Raw genomic sequence first — 17,504 nt, 5'->3', positions numbered from 1 at the left:
CAGATTCAGTCGGGATGGCTAGAGAAAGTCGGGCAGGCATGTTTGGACATTTGTCTAGCCAAGTAGTGCCAATTTTCGCACTGGTCCTGTTGGAGTTACTGGCACAATCACAGAAGCTACGTCACCTCTCTAAATGTACAGATGTGTCGGGGAAGATTAGCTGCATTAGGTTTTTCTATAACTGATAGCTGCCAACATTCTTCATTATACAGGAGTTTTGCTCCTCACTTATGGGTGTAAAGTCCTCCACAGAAAAAATGCCACGCGTCTACTTCCAGAAGGCTCCAAGGCCCTACTTGTAGGTTTTTTCGGCATGTATCATAAGCACCTCGTTTGGGTGTACATGAACATTTTATAAACATGTACAGCGAAATATTTGAATGGCTGGTCGTTTTGTTGTTATCATGTTCCTCGCAGTATTCTTAAGCATGTTGTGCATTACGTTGTCAATCTGGTTCATGTGCATAGAAGACATTACGAAGTTTCAGGCTACAGTATAAAAAGTCAAGAAGCAAGCTATCAATAATTTTTAACAGAGTTGCTTAATCTGATACATGATACATCACTAAACTTTCGTGCGTATTCATCAATGTAAGCTCGTCTTAGTGTTATCCAAAATGAAGATGTGAGTCGACAGATGGAAACATCTAGTGGGGTAATCAGGGTGAACAGTAGAAGTGCCTCAGACAGGCTGGCCGATGTTGCGATAGGAGGACCTATATTTTAGAAGTCACCTTGTCATCCTTGGCGTGTTAGTTTAAATGGGGTCAGTAAAGACATCATCTTTTGGTGTAGGCGTGTGTGCCTGTTGGAAATGTTTGTCTGAAAAAAAACCTATAACGCAGAAGAGTGCAGCCCTTGCTTCTTTTCAAGTTAGGTTGCGCTGATACAAAGTGTTCTACTGTCGGAGGTTAGGGGTAAGGGAAGCAAAAAAAGATAAATGATAGAAAAGAAGAAAAAAGAAGAAAGAAAAGGGGGATGCAAAGTAAAAGTAGTGCTACACTGCTCCTACTTTGCATCCCCCCTTTTCTGCTTTTTTTCCCTTGTTTTCTTTTTTCACCTTTTTTGTTACATTTGCATTGTCCCATCTAGTGCATGAATCATTGACACATGGCTTTGCTATAGCAAAGATGCCTATGTGGTGTTGGATTGAACAGTGCACTGTACTTCATTCAGTCAAAAACAGACTGATCAGTCTTGCCATAAGTGCTTCCTGTCTATCACCACACATGTTCAAATGAAAAGTTTGTGCTTGGCTCTTAGTATGCTGGTATATAGCTCGTGTCTTAGACTATTCAAAATGAATGTTATTTTGCTGCTGTTTATGGTAATGATTTTATCCAACATGAAAATATCTTGCCTTGTGAAATTTGTCGGACCTGCCTTTCTTTTTCTTTCCTATGCAGGCATTGTATGTGAGGGAGGCAGTAACAGAGAGGTGATAGCTTGAGTTTCGGAAGAATAAATGCTGTCAGTGAAGCAATTACACATCAAACATCCCAGCCATTTTGCCAACTGTCCTAAATATGTTTTGAAAAAAAAATTATTGTGCTCGTTTACTGTATTGAAAACAGCCAAATGCTAAAATATATCGCAGAGAACAAAATATTAGACCACGTTGGTGCCTTCTGGACTTCCCAGGATGTCGTCTGGGTGTTGTTTGTAAAAAGTAAAAAGTGTTTCAAAAATACTGCCTCTTCTACACCAAATTCGGTCTAGGTAATACGTAAAGGTGATTGTGTGCAGTGCATGAAGCTCAGTGATATTAGTGCAATTTTTTTGCACCATGAAAAGCAAGGAAGCAGTTCTCTTTATATGGCAAGTTATATGATTACACTTTGTCTTGAAGTAGAAATGAATTTTTGAAGTTTTCTTATTATGGCTGTTTTCTGCATTTGATATACAACAGCTTCCATTCCGAAGTTCCCCATGGCCCTCAATAGGAGACTTCAAAAATCATTTTCATCATTTAAACAAAAATTGTAATGATAACACTTGTCATATAACAAGAACTGTTTATTTGCTTTCAACTTACACATAAAAGTACTTTTCAATTAGGCAAACACACAGCTCAAGTTGCATCTCAAAGTGGTCAAAAACGATTATATAGTGATATTTGTAATCTGGACCAAAAATTATTTTTTTCATGAAATATAACTTCTGTGCAGTGAGTATTTGTGGCTCAAATATGCATACAAAGTGCAGTATTGCCATACAAGAAATGCAAACGATAAACAGTTTGGCTGAATTCTTCAAAGCCTATGTAGCGGAAAAATTGCACTAATGTTACTCGGCTTCAAATACTTTAAGAAGCACCTTTACTTAATATGTAGATCAAATTTGATTTGGCAAGAAAAAGCGGTACTTTGAAATTTTTCCCACAAATAACGCCCGCACGACATTCTGCGAAATTCTGAAGGTACCCAAGTGACCACTACTTTTTTCTCTTCAAAACATTTCTGCAAATAACTATTTTCAGAAGAGTAAATTACCATCATTTTTTAAACTATACATCTTTGATGGTCGCCAGGCAGGATGGTTTGTATGTTTGGTGTAGAATAGCCCAGGGCGAAAAACAACAAATGTCTGAGCATCCTTTGACGCTCGGGCTATTTCGAAAGCATTTCTTTGTTAGCAGCAATTCAGTTAAGCCCTTGTCTTTATGCTTAGGCCCAGAAACAAAACACAAGTAACCAAAGTAGTCCTAAGAGTCATGCAGTCTCGCTGTTTCAAGGCTTGTGGAGCCTAATTTAGTGCAAGCTTCACCATTTTTTGAAAATTCAGATTCAATTAACAGATTTTGGAGGCACAGTGCATTTTCAGCTAACTTGTTTCACACCAGTTACTTAGATAAAAAGCGGAAAGTACAGGTAAAAATACCATTTTAAAGGCATTGTAGGTAATAACAAAAAGGACTGCTTTCTTTTTTTGTCTGTGCTTTGCCTGAACGCTGTGCTTTTTGTGGTATAGTTCATTGTCTAGTGAACATAGGCCTTAAAAACTAACATTAGCCATGTTGAGGTCGATTTGTTGGTTATAGTCATAGTAGCCATATTAAAAATATATGACTTCAAACTTGATTGTTCTTTTGAAGTTTTTTTCTTGCATAATGATATTTCAGAGTCATAGTCAATTTTGTTATAAGAAAACGTGATGTCATAATAGGGTCACTTTTTTAGAGTCGTTCAGTTCTACCTTGCCTTTTACATTCCTAATAGAGCAGTTTTTTTTCAATATCGGTATTTAAAATGGAATGAGCATGCTGTATGTAGTAAGGTGTAAGCACTTACAAATAGCACATGCACCCAACTTTTCTGTTGGCAGTTTATTTCTGTTATTCTTGATTTATATGTGGCGTTTCACGTCCGAAAACCACGATATGATTATGAGAGACGCCGTAGTGGAGGGCACTGGAAACTTCGACCACTTGGGGTTCTTTAGCGTACACCCAAATCTGAGCACACGTGCCTACAGCATTTCTGCCTCCATCGGAAATGGAGCCGGGATTTGAAACCGCGACCTGCGGGTCAGCAGCCGATTTCTGTTACTCTTGCTCCCCTATATGTGTGCAGTTCGGTTATAGTTATCTGGCTTGCACAGATTTTTAATGGCACATGCCTAGTTCTGCTTGCTTTCATGGTGATTTTAACCATCATAAGTTGCATAGGTATAACTCTCAAAATTGTTCAAGATGCCAATTTTGTGCACACACTGTATAGTATAAAGGCAGCAGAAGTACATGCACACACTATTAAATGTACATTGAGAGCTTTCACTTGCAGTTTCTAAAGTTTTACTGCGCAGGAAGCATTTAAATCAAAATTTCATTAAGACATAATAATCGATTATCTCTCCCGTTCAAAATCGTGACAACCTAGTTATTTTCACTGTGATAAGCATGCTGTTTTCTTTGATGTGGCAGAACCAATTTATACACTAATTCCTTCTATTATTCACATATGCATAACATGAAGAATTGTGTGCCTTACATTTTCAATTTCATTCTGTGTGTTATATTTCTTGTGCATGTGAAATAATGTGCCAACATGTGTCTCTGACATTATTTCTGCCAATTATTTTCATTTCCAGGTGCCTATGAAGGACACATAAGTTCTATGGCAGTGACCTTCCAAATTTACAGTGGTGCCGGAGCCTCAAGCAGCATTTCGCCGATCTCCACAAGGCGTTCATGAGACAAACGCAGTGCCACACTTTCACAGTGCTATGATTATTATTTATGTTTAAACATTTTTTTTCTAAAATTGCTGTTACATTGTGTTTTGTGCCACCATCCTGTGGCTTAGGTGGAGCTCGTGAAATTACGGTGCAGTCACCTCATTTGTGTATCATCAACACTGCAATGTCACTATTCACAGCTGGAGCATACAGACAAATAAAAAAATATATTGATTGTAGCAGGGCTGGTGTGTATATTAATGATTCTCTATTGATAATAATATCTTAATAAGTTCTTTAGGTCTTGCATAGAACACTGCATTATTGTGTTGCAATGTCACCACCATTTATGATCGCTAGCATGTCAATTTAGTAGTTTTGTAATGTATTTTATTTGAAAGGTAATGTTGCTTCCGCATCACGACAATTAGAAAGATGCCAATGATTCCATCCCTCATTAAGTACCTTCTTAGCACATTTGTTTCTTTCAAGCCTTTGTTTACTCATCAAGGCTGTTTCAGATAGCAAACATATTTCACCTTCATGCAACATAATAAGAAAGAAATATTCATATATATATATCTACACAGTACTTGCTTTTGTAAACAACGTGAATGGCCAATTGCTTTTACTCGAGATCTAGGATGTCCATTTGATCTTTGCAAGATGCAGCAGATAGCTGCATGGTTTCTGCATAATGCTGATTTCCGTAAGCTGCTTATCGGGTGATTTAGCATGATATGGCACTTTCCGTAAGCTGCGGATGTCCGCATCTTTCTGCACGATATGGCGCTTTCCGTAAGCTGCGGATGTCCGCATCTTTTCGCATGATATGGCGCTTTCCGTAAGCTGCAGATGTTCGCATCTTTCCGCATGATGCGGCTTTCCGTAGTCCATTATTTGCGTATGTACGGATCCGTATATGCGGAACGTTTCAGTAGGGCTGGAAGAGATACGCGACACAAACACAGATCCACAATAGAGGAATTTGGTCCTACTAACAATGAATTTCGCTCCCACTTTTCTTTCATGAGGCGTAAGAGACTGGAATGCCTTAGATGAATTTATTGCTACTAAGTCCACGTAGGATTACTCTCTGAACTTGTAGCGAAAGCCGTTTGACGTGGACACAAGTCAATCTGTTTATTGTTATTTTATTGTTATATTGCTGTTGATGTAGTATGCTTGATATGATTGCTTTCTGTATGTATATTAAAAGTGTGAATTTTTGTTTGTACATGAAAATGTTCATTTCTTACACAACGCATAATTTTCTGTTCGCATTACTTCTGTATATTCATGTATGAAATAACTCTCACCCCTGTTACAATTCCTCTGAGGAAGCAGCAGTATTTGAAAATAAACAAACAAGGAATTCCTCAAAACATGCTTCAGAAGCCCTGGTCTGCGGTATAGGTAGTATTTCCTAGACTTTTTACACACTTCGAAGCTAGGCATTGTGAAGCTAGGCATTGTCTGTGCCTACATTAGCACGGTGCAAAAACTGTTTCATTCTGGCATGGCATGAAAGAGCGTGCTGTGGTGGGTGCCTATGCTGTCCAACATCTGGATAGAACGAAGCACATAAACAGGCAATTATTTGTAAGCAGCAAAATGAGCAACAGATCTGATCCTTCGCGTCAGCCACAAGAAAGTCAAATAACATAGAGGTAAATTTCTTTCAAATATTTTTAGCATCCCAGTTTCCTCAGTCAGAGCAACATGGTACATGAAAATTTGTTGGCTTTGCCACCCCTATTTGCCACCACACATTATTATGGACATTCCATGCCTTCACAGATGGAGCGCGCCCAGCCTTCAACATTGCAGAAATGCGCTCGATGTCTGCTAGATGGCAGCATATTCTCTAGATGGTCTGTACAGTGCTGTCAAGTACTTTAAAAACACATCAGTTTTCCAAGTATTTTTTAGCCTAGCAAGTGCTGTCGTCCTGTCATGATAACAAGAAATTCCTTTTTTCAATTCAATTCAATTCAATTTTATTTCATCCCAAGGATGAGGGCAGGCTCGGAAGAAAAGTGACGTTTTGTCACTTGAGGAGAACCCGAGCCTCCCTAATACATGGCAAGCAACGTGGACATGGGTGAAGAAACATAGGCCATGAACATATAGGCAACGAACATAAGCCATGAGATGTTTAGCGCAGTACAAGTCGGAAGATGCACGTACAGTAATGCTATATACAGAGACTAATATGCGTAAGTAGTTCGGCACAAATTCCGAAGTACAATGCAAAATATGACGGAATACAGAATACTATATATATGACAACAATGCTATGCATAGAAATTGCGTGTACACACATTCACATAAATATACACACACATATGGAGATGCATATACAGACACATATATATACACATATATACACACATATACATATATATATATGTATATATATACGCACATATATATACACACATATATACACACACATATACATATATAGAGAGTTCCATGAATGCCTGGACCACCATTTTCTCAATTTTCACGATAAAAGCACTTGCCTAATGTCACGTGCACTGCATTTCTCCAGGATTATTTTCGCCTCCAGTAATTTATTTAATAACAAAGGAACACTAAAACATAACATTTGTCGCCCAAAATTTGTTCTACAGAATGGAAGGTTCCAACGTTGTTGGTGACGAGTAGGGTACGGATTAGCATGCGTTTCCAGTTCAAAAATATCTAGGAAGGCACGATTGTTATGAAAAAGAGATTGCTTATATCTTATTGCTAGGGAATACTCGTAAAGTTTGTGAATAGGGACAATATTATAGCGCTGAAACAGTTCATCTGTGTGTGCATAGTAGTCAACATTTGCTATAAACCTGATCGCTTTCTTTTGTAGTCTGTATATTTTATTTATGTTGGTTGCTGTCGTACTTGCCCATACCAAAAGACAATAATTTACATGCGACAAAAACAAGCTGTTATAAAGTATTAGTTTAACAGAAACTGGAAGAAAATAATAAATTCTAGTGCTGTTGACCTGAGAATTGCATTCCAAGGCTTCTTTAGGGCAGTGTGTCAGCTATCGCTTGGAGACCAGTGCTAGTACAAAGTTGCAAGTTTCAAATTGTTTCGTAAGTGCTTTCTATTCATAAAAACCAGAACAGCTGAAGTCTCAAAGTGACGCTTCCCTTAATGGCTGAGCTCCTGGTATTCCCTTGCTCTTTAAAGCAGAGCAATTTTTAGCAAACTGAAAGCACCTTAACCATAACTGTCTTTCTGTTGGTCTGTGTAGTATCTATGTAATCGATCGATTTAATCTAGCCTGTTAAGTTTCGGCGCTCTATAATCGTCTCTTTAACTTGACACCTGAGGTGAGCAACTCACTTAGGAGTTGACTTAGTCGAGACTCGCTAATACTCAAATTGAACTATGTGCTTTAGTAATTAAGGGAAAGTGATAATTTAGCGAGCTTGATGCTGAGCGAGACTGGTTTAATAAATTTTGGTGTGTCAGAATGAGCTCCAGGCGCGAAGTATGTATAAGTGAGTTTGAGTCAGCTCTAATTTTTTTCCAACTAATGTATGAGATAAACCGAAACTTGGATGACAGGACAGAGTATGTTATAAAAGGGTTTGATTCAGCAATTCACTAACATTCGGTTTCTATAATATACAAGATGTTTATTTACACTACTTACAAATGCGTTAGAGAGCCAAGAATCTATGGTGGACTGTTTTCAGAAAGTCTCCTGTCACTGTATTTTCGACCACTGATTCACTCTGCAGTGAACACACTTGTCTTCCTCTATTGCTTGCGGCACCGTCCAGTATACCAAGGGTCGGTCATGCTGTTTCCCTAATATGATGGGCGTGAGGCCCACCACCGGAGGCACGAGTGCTGCAATCGCTGTGACTATCAGGGTTAAATCACGTGATCTCACCTCTCACTGGCAAAGGAAAGCTGGCAGCTGCATGTGTGATTTTACCGTGACTTTGCAGTGTCTTCATTTTCGAACAGCGTTGTTTTGCTCTGGCTTCATGTGTGCGGACTTCTGCAGACTACACAATTTGGAAAGACAGCAAAAGTTACCGGCGGCATGCCACAGTTCACTACATACCTGAAGGTACTCTCACGGCCGCTTGCAGTGGCACTGTCACCTCTATCTTTTTGTGTTCTGATTGTTATTCAACTATGGGGTTAACATGAGCACCGACCATGAATGCTCGCATAAAGACGGAACATTTAGGTTTCCGCATGAGAGCCACGCTCAGAGCTAAAAATGAATGTGCGAACAGTCCAAGTAGGCATATTTCAAAATAGGATGCAGGTGTGTATATCTGGGAGAAGTTGCTGTCATCGTCATTACACTGAAGAATATGCCTCGTTATTGTCCGAATTGTCAGAGAGTCTAGATATAGCCCCTAAGTCCAATTATTTTCCCTTTATTTCGGCAATTTTGCCTTATTCTAGTCTATTTCGTTGTCAGTTACTACTGTGAGTTCGGCCAGCAGTTTTGACGAAACCTTCTTTCTTACACCATACATGTGCCACTTCAGTTAGAGCTACGTACATCTCTGGCCAAGGTAACCTAACAGCAGCCTGTGCCACTCCCACTCTCTTCCCCAGCTCTCCTTCCCTATGTGTGTACTCGACCACACTGGTTTCCATCCACCAGTAGCGTAGCCAGGAGGTGGCACTCCAGGCCCATGCCTCTGCCCTCCCAATATTTTCACATGGTATATCATCATCATCATCAGCCTGACTACGTCTACTGCAGGACAAAGGCCTCTCCCATGTTCTGCCAGTTAACCCGGTACTGTGCTTGCTGCTGCCAATTTATACCCGCAAACTTTTTAATCTCATCTGCCCACGTAACCTTCTCTCTCCCCCTAACCCGCTTGCCATCTCTGGGAATCCAGTCAGTTACCCTTAATGACCAGCGGTTTTCCTGTCTACGCGCTACATGCCCAACCCATGTCCATTTCCTCTTCTTGATTTCAGCTATGATATCGTTAACTCCCGTTTGTTTCCTAATCCACTCTGCTCTCTTCTTGTCTCTTAAGGTTACATTTACCAATTTTCTTTCCATTGCTCGCTGCATCGTTCTCAACTTAAGCTGAACCCTCTTTGTAAGTCTCCAGGTTTCTGCTCCGTAGCTAAGTACCAGCAAGATACAGCGGTTATATACCTTCCTCTTGAAGGATAGTGGCAATCTACCTGTCTTGCCAAATGTGCTCCACCCCTTTGTTATTCTTCTAGTTACTTCAATCTCGTGGCTTGGCTCCGCGGTTATTACCTGCCCTAAATAGACATAGTGTTTTACAACTTGAAGTGCACTATTGCCTATCTCGAAGCACTGCTCTTTTCCGAGGTTCTTGTACATGGACTTTCGTTTCCTGCAGAATAATTTTAAGACCCACCTTTCTGCTCTCCTTGTATAACTCCGTATTCATGAGTTGCAATTCGTCCCCTGAGTTGCCCAGCAATGCAATGTCATCGGCAAAGCGCAGGTTACTGAGGTACTCTCCATTAACTCTTATTCCTCACTGTTCCCATTCTAGGCTTCTCAAAACCTCCTGTAAGCACGCGGTAAATAGCATTGAGTAAATTGTGTCCCCCTGCCTTATACCCTTCTTGATTGGTATTTTGTTGCTTTCTTTAGGAAGCACTATGGTAGTAGTTGATCCCCTGTAGATTTTTTCCAGGATGTTTATATATACTTCATCAACGCCCTGACTCCGCAGTGTCTGCAAGACGGCTGATATTTCCACTGAATCAAACGCCTTCTCATAATCTATGAAGGCTATGTATAGTGGTTAGTTATATTCTGAGCATTTCTCTATTACCCAATTGATAGTATGAATGTGGTCTATTGTTTAGTAGCCTCTTCAAAATCCTGCTTGTCTCTTTGGTTGATTGAGTTCTAATGTTTTCTTTACTCTGTTAGCAATTACCTTTGTAAATAGCTTGTATACTACAGAGAGCAAGCTGATCGGCCTGTAATTCTTCAAGTCCTTGTCATCTCCTTTCTTATGTATTAAGATAATGTTAGCATTCTTCCAAGACTCTGGTACCCTTCCCGTCAAGAGACAGCTCGTAAACAGGGTGGCTAGTTTTTCTAACACAATCTGTCCTCCATCTTTCAGTAGGTCTGATGTTACCTGATCCTCACCAGCAGCTTTGCCTCTTTGCATGCTCTCCAAAGCTTTTCTGACTTCTTGTATCATTACTGGTGGGCTGTCATCTGGGTTACTGCTAGTTCTTATAGTATTAAAGTAGTGGTTGTCTCGGCTACTGTACAGATCTCTAAAATTTCTCCGCTATTTTAACTATCCTATCCATATTGGTAGTTATTTTGCCTTCTTTGTCCCTTAGTGCATACATTCATATGGTATATAGGAGCACACAAAATAATGGCCTACCACAGCTGCTTGCCTAGCTAGAACCTATTCTAATCAAAAGGGCGCCCCCTTCAAAAAAAAACATTTGTGGCAACGCCTCTGCCATCTGCGTCTTCAGCTCAAAAAATTCTTTGCTTATAGATTACGTCTGTAGGATAGGCCCATAGCCACTGTCCCTTCCTCTCAATGCTGTTTTCATCTACAGGCGAAAACTTGGTAAACTTCGAAAACTCATTGATCTTCTAAGAGCTGTCGTGAAATATCGCACAGTGTGTGAATAAAACTTTAAAAAAACTATACACTCCCTATTTCATTGAAATCTCTGAGCCCCTTCTCCCCCCCTTTTTTTTTGCCTTGAAGTTGCGTCGTCCCGGCCAAGGTCCTGGCGATGGACATCTGTGGTACTGTCGCATGGTCAACGCGTGCACGCCGATGTTATTTTACCTGGTCAAACGCGTCTTCAAGAGAGAGCCGAAGCGGTACCCAATCTCACGGTAAAAAAATAATAAGGTGGAAAGTTGGGGAAACGGAGGTGTAGTGATTAGAAAATTTCTTCGCTTGGGTTTCTAACCCGTGCAGGCAATTCTGAATAGGCAACCTTTGCCATTTTACACCAGTGCGGTGCGAAAAAGCGTACTGAGATTTGGAAGGAGCTGTTACCCTAGTCACGGGACACTGCACATAATGTTCACTTACTCATGCGTTTGTACGCTGCCTAATTGTGAGTATCAGTGTTATTGCTGATGACTAAATATGCTACTGAAAAAAAATTAGAGCAGTGTATGACATTTCTGCTTCCCTAAAAAAACTAAACTGTGCACCATTTTTTTTTCACCACCTCTGCTCTTCGGTGTCAGGAATCTCCCATATTTCAAGGTCGCAAGCTTCGCAGACCCATAAATAAATTCGCAGAGTCTTTCAAACGATTTTAAAGGCACAGCAAATGCTAATAGAGACTTTATCATTGTAGGTTCAGTGGGGTGGTTCAAAATACCCCTTTCATTGCAATAGCAGTGTTGATGTTTACATTGCACAATTTAGGTGATGTTGAATGGTTTCTACATATTTTGTTTCTAAATGTAAGCCTTGTTTCTTTACTGCTCAAAATTTGTTATCCAGTGATGAAAATTGAATTTTTTTTGTAACCTGCTTGAAATTCACAATTTAGTGCACGAAAAGTAAATTTTTGCTGCTCCTAAAATTGCTCCAAGTTGTCTTTCGGCTGTTGCACCCTGATCTCGTTAAACAGTAGCTTTTAGTGACACTGTGTTTAATAAGCAAACAAGTTTGATATTCGGACACTCTTTTCGCATTTCTTCTGGTGCCCTCATATTCTAGCATGCGCCTACCAGTCTGACCAATATAACTGTTGGCGCATGACTGAGGAATCTTGTACACTACTCCTCTAAAACAAGGAATGAAGAAGCTTAATTGTTTCTGACCACATTCACCTATATCTTTGGTTTTGCCTTTGGCCCTGAGCTTAACAATTGTGCAAGTGCTGCCCAGGTTCTTGAGAGCTGTACATACCACTGCCGCATCATATCTGGATGCGACACTCTTAATTGTGCGCCATCTTGCGAACGAGTTTAACAAGTGTTGCGTATTTTCATGTACTAATAAGAGCTTGTATCAATAAAAAACTTGAACGTAGGGCACCAGGCTGAAGCGATTTCATAGTTTTTCTCCCAGACTTCGCAATTGCTGAAAGTTTGTTCCATCTCGCAACCTTTTCACAGGATATAGTGATCGCATATTCTAGAAACCCTGCCGTCGGAAACCTTTGGATCTGAGCACAAATGCAGCTCATTACCTTGTGCACACCTGACTTGCACACAGCCTCCTGTACCAACAATTCAGCCAATCCATCTTTGATATCTTCGGAATAAGCTAATATGTAAGGCAAAAAGGCTGTTGCGACCTGGGCCTGTACTGCCACCACAAATGCATTGGTAAGGAGTGAGACAGCCGCTCACATTGCTCATTTTGATACGTTTCCATTTTTTGCACCAAGCTGCTCCAAAAGCATAATAATCAAGCAAATCGCACCGAACTTCTCCGAAACAGCCTCAAAAGCTAGAATTTTGATACCGACGTCAGCTTCAGTGGCAAAAAATGGCGAGTTTGATTAGTCAGTTGCAATCAATTGTGTGTTTTGTTTCACTTTTCATATTACTGGTGACAAAGGTCTCGTGGAGCTGCCATAATCTTTAAACTTTAGCAAATATGCGTGACACCACAAAAATGTGCTGCCGTGCACCGAGCGTGCCGCTTCTACTAGCTGGGCTGTGTCTTCTAGTGCCACTGTCGGCTAGCGAAAACCACCGAGTTGGGTGGCAAGCATAGCGGGGTCGACTCTCCGGTTCGATGTCGCGCATAGCGCGTTCCTATAGTCACTTTGGCTTTCAGATTGACGCTGCTGCATACGGTCACTTACGAGTACGTGTTTACTGTGAGCGAGTAACTATAAACGTGGAGTCATTTTTCCCTGATCGGACGCATCTCCTGGATGCTCTGGCATGTGCACATGGGTTCTCAAAACGGGTTCCGTGAGCGGCAGATTGTGTGCAATATATTCCCTGTTTACACTCATTAGCTACTAGTTTATTTAAACAGGCGAGTTCTGATTGCATTTTGCATTTAAAAAATCATCGCAAGTGAGATGCGCACATCACTGTCTGCAGGTAGAGAGAAACACTTGGTTACGTGCGAAGCCACGGTGACAAAACGAGTGTTCAATCTATTTTAAATGATGTTATCTGGCACCTTGGCGGTTTATTCGTGACTCATTACGCATCGGCAATTACTTGGCACAGTTTTCATTAATGGCGATTTGCCACTGCTTCCTTTTGTGATTAAAACTTTCGTTTTGTGATTAAACAAGTGCTTAAAGAGGTGTCGCTGCTTGCGTGCCGGCCATAGGCTACACGAGCTTTTGGCTTATCTCAATCAGTGTTTCGGTCGGTGCCAGTGTAACTTCGTTTTCTTTCTTTTCTTTTTTTGCAATAATACCTGCCTCTCTATGATCAGCTGTTTGTTTACGTGAATAGGGATTTTTTCACCTGTGCTGCGCGAGCACTTTACGCGAGTCACGGAGAGGCGCGGGCAGCAATCGCAAGTCAATGTATTGTTGGGACCTATTCATCGACGGTGATGACCTATAAATATTGAAAAAATATATAACTGGCCAACTTGTGCTATAATAACAGCGCGTGGTTGCTCATGTGGAGAGGCGTTATCAATATCAATCGCCTATCACTTAGTGCTTATGCACGTGCTTTACGAGATAGTCTATGCGGCGAGATTTCTTGGCTCTCGCGTTGCACTCTTGGAGGTGGTCCTGCATGAGGTGGCCGCGAACGGCACTGCAGCATGCTTTTGTTAGTTAAAAGCTCTTGACGCTATCATGTCAGGTGTTTTTAGCGAGCGACTACTGTTACGTTGCTAAGATTCTTATGCAATCACATTTTTATATCTTTTTGAGTTTGATGGGCTTTTTTATTGTTTCAGCGGAACCTCGCTTTCAACGAAATCTTTTTTAGATAATATTTCACGTGTTACGAGGGTTAGATAGGTCACGTGTGGCATGTAAAAAAGTAGTGATGCTCATACCTAGCGATAATCTGTTCAAAAACTTCCTTCAAAATCTGTTTAAGTGTATTGTGTATTAAAAGCCAAATAGAATATTCAATGGTGCCCCCACATTGCTAAATATTGGTATTTTTACGCTCCCAGGACAACCTAATAAAGGCTGCTATCTGCTCCAAAATAAAATTTCGCCGCTCTGAAAACTGCTCTCAATTTAGTTTCAGCCGTCTTACCCCAGTTTGAGTAAAGCATTAAGCTCAGGTCTAAAAACTGAAGGTTTAATTCCTGCGGCAGTTCTGTCGTAAAGTGAAGTACGCTTCCATTCTCTTTAAAGAGACACTAAAGAGCAAAACAATTTTTCGCATATCTGTAACTCTAATTTCACTATCCGAAAGGCACCTCTCTTGCCGCGACATGATGCTCAGCACCTGAGACAACTTGCAAGAAGGAAATTAGGGTGGAGATTCTACTGAGATTGCCGTGCCAAGCACAGTGACATACAAAATATTTAAGGCGTCTACTAGGGGGGTTCCACATAGCTTCTACTCAATAAAAGTGAAGTACATTGTGTTCATTGTGTGCTAGACCTAGCATGCGATCGTTGGAAAACTTTACTTAGCTAATGCCATGAAAATACGAAAAATTGCTACGAAAGTTGCTACGTGATGCTCAAATGCAAAGTTCAACAGCTGCGCTGATTGCGCCAATTTAATAAAAATTTCTCATTTGTGCGCCGAGCTGTGCCAAAACCATAAAATTTGCTGAAATCGCGCCATGCTGTGCCAAAATGCCCGTTCAGCCTCAAAATTTTCTCATTGCCCTAATTTGAGCGAGAAATGAAGACTAGTTTATCCACTTGTACTTTGCATCATCAATCTATGCGTGCAGACCTCAACTCTAAGCCAAAGTGTGAGATAGCTGCTCATTTCGTCAAGACACTCAGGAAACTCGATCAACTAGATAAAGTAACAACGCCGCGTTCCTGTCGGTCTGCTCACCGCAGCAGATATTTATCGGCGGGACGACACCACTGGAACACAAATTATGTGTTGCCGTAGCCAGCAGCACTTCGTTGGAAATATGAATTTTCTAGTCGGCAAGTGCGGCCATGGTAATATTGGAACCATCAGAAACTAAAGTTGGATGAGTAGAGTGCATAAGAGCGAATACAGCGAGACAAGGACAGGGTTTTTGTGCTTTTTAAGAGTTTTCAGACCTTTTACTACGCTGAGAGAATCGGTATACATTATTGCCTTGTGTAGTATTATTGGTCTATTGTGTTTACCAGCCGCAAATATCGCATAGGCTTCGCCGGTGAAAACGCTTGTATGAGAGTGCAGGACGTCAGCTTCCGAAAAAGATGGGCCAACGGCTGTGTGCGAGACAGAAGTGTCGGACTTTGAAGCATCCGTAAAGAACTCAGGACATGTGTATTTACGTTGTAGTTCTAAGAAGTATGTCTGAATATGTGCAAATGGCGCGTGCTTTGTAACCTCTAAGAAAGAGACGTCCCAATCTATTGCCTGCCCCTGCCACGGGGGCAGGCATACTGTCTCATAGCATGCCGTTTCTCAAACACAGCAAGGCTTGCCATGTCGTATTGTGGAAAGTGATGGGTTGTCCTTGTCTGCATTTACATTAAGATAGTATTTAAAAGACATGTAACATATCTGCAGGTCGAGCGACCATAATGCCAGAGAAAACTAGCGGCGTCTCGATCTTCTGGTCCTATGAAAATCTGCAAAAACGCCTTTTGTACGTCGTCATAACGCTAAATACTGCTAAACGAAACGAGATGAGCATCTTCAGAAGCTTCGTGTGTTGGTTCGGCCCCTTTTTATGTTCATTACATAGTAAGTGATCTCCTACTCCATGTGAAAAGGCGTCGAACACAACGCTGAGTTTCGTAGTTGCGGAGGTTTCGCGCATTACTTCATGATGAGGCATGTGATGTAACAGTTCGCCAGTCACGTTATTAATGTCGGCCTTCTCGGCATGTCCGTCTTTTTTGGACTGCCGAATAGCTTTGTCGTATGCCTCAATAGTGTTTTACGTGAAAGCTTGTGTACTAGAGAGTACAATCGTAAATTGGCGACTTTGCGATTGTCGGCGAAGTTACCTTCTGCCGAATTCCATGGCAGTGCAACCTCATAACTACCATTTCAGAAACCAACTTTTTCATCGAATCTTTTAGAACGACGTCTCCATGATATAAATCGGTTCTTCAACAAAGCCGATGGCATCTAGTTTTTAAAATCGTTGTAAGGGGTGCAGGTCCTCCTGCTTGTGTACGTCCGTTCGTAGTTCGCAGATTAGCGTGCTGGTGTACTCCCCACTTTGTCCTCCGATGGAGGTTGGTCCTTCGAGAATTTACCCCATTTTCATGTTGGTAGCAATTAGCCTTCGGTTCTCCAAGTCGGACTGGTTATCGCTGTTACTGGGCATTAGCTTCCACAACTGGTCGGAGCCGATGGGGAGGCTTACGCCGGGGTGACATGTCACACCTGGAAAAGCAACAGCGTCCGCCAACAGTTTTCCTTCGGCAACAAGACTTTGTATGAATTGATTTGTTGGCAAAGCTTCAGTCATGTCTTCACAGATGAAATGGACTAAAACGGCTTCAATTTAGAGTGTGGTGTTCTCGTATTGTTCCGCAGTGTGAAGCTGGCCACCTTAGCGCGTCGGCTGAATTTTTATCATCCTCGTTCAAATGTGCTGATGAATAAATCTATCTCCTTGATTGGTAACTTCAGCTTCTTACTTCAGCTTCTTACTAACGTCCTCCCGGACAAAATTTCTCTGACTGCCGTTGCCAAAACTACCTCGTATGCAACAGGAATTTTTCGCTGTTGTCATCCACACACGAAACGTCTGAAGAAAGACCTCGTTGGTGTGTTTTATAGTTGCGCCGTTTGCAGCTACATGCATAGCAGCGTCAGATGTACCTTCAGTTGCTGCATCTGTATTTGATGTTGCCCCTGCGGTACACATTCTCGACACTTGTGGACGTTTGAATCGCAGACATTGTACTCTGCGACGGCGATATCGTGCCAGGTGTCCCTTGGCGGTGCACTTGAAACAACGACCATCAGATGTGAGCAAGCTGCCATTTTCTGCTAGGCTGAGTTTGTTAGTGCAGTCTTCGGTTCTATGTTCACTTGCTGAACAGAAAACGCAGGACGTAGAAGAAACGTTTCTCCTATTGTGAAGCACATTGGCGACAAAGTGATGGAAGCTTGCGGAGGCTTTTAGTAGTATTGTTACGGTTGAAAACAGCAGCTGGAGTCGAGATCTGTGCGCTTCTCTCACGACACACCACTTCGATGCAAAAGAATTGAAGCAACTGGCTCATCTCCTCTTCTG

Source organism: Rhipicephalus microplus, chromosome 4 (assembly GCF_043290135.1).
Source record: "Rhipicephalus microplus isolate Deutch F79 chromosome 4, USDA_Rmic, whole genome shotgun sequence".
Taxonomy (NCBI): Eukaryota; Metazoa; Arthropoda; class Arachnida; order Ixodida; family Ixodidae; genus Rhipicephalus; species Rhipicephalus microplus.
The sequence above is the reverse complement of the archived record's forward strand: the minus strand, read 5'-3'. Positions refer to the sequence as shown.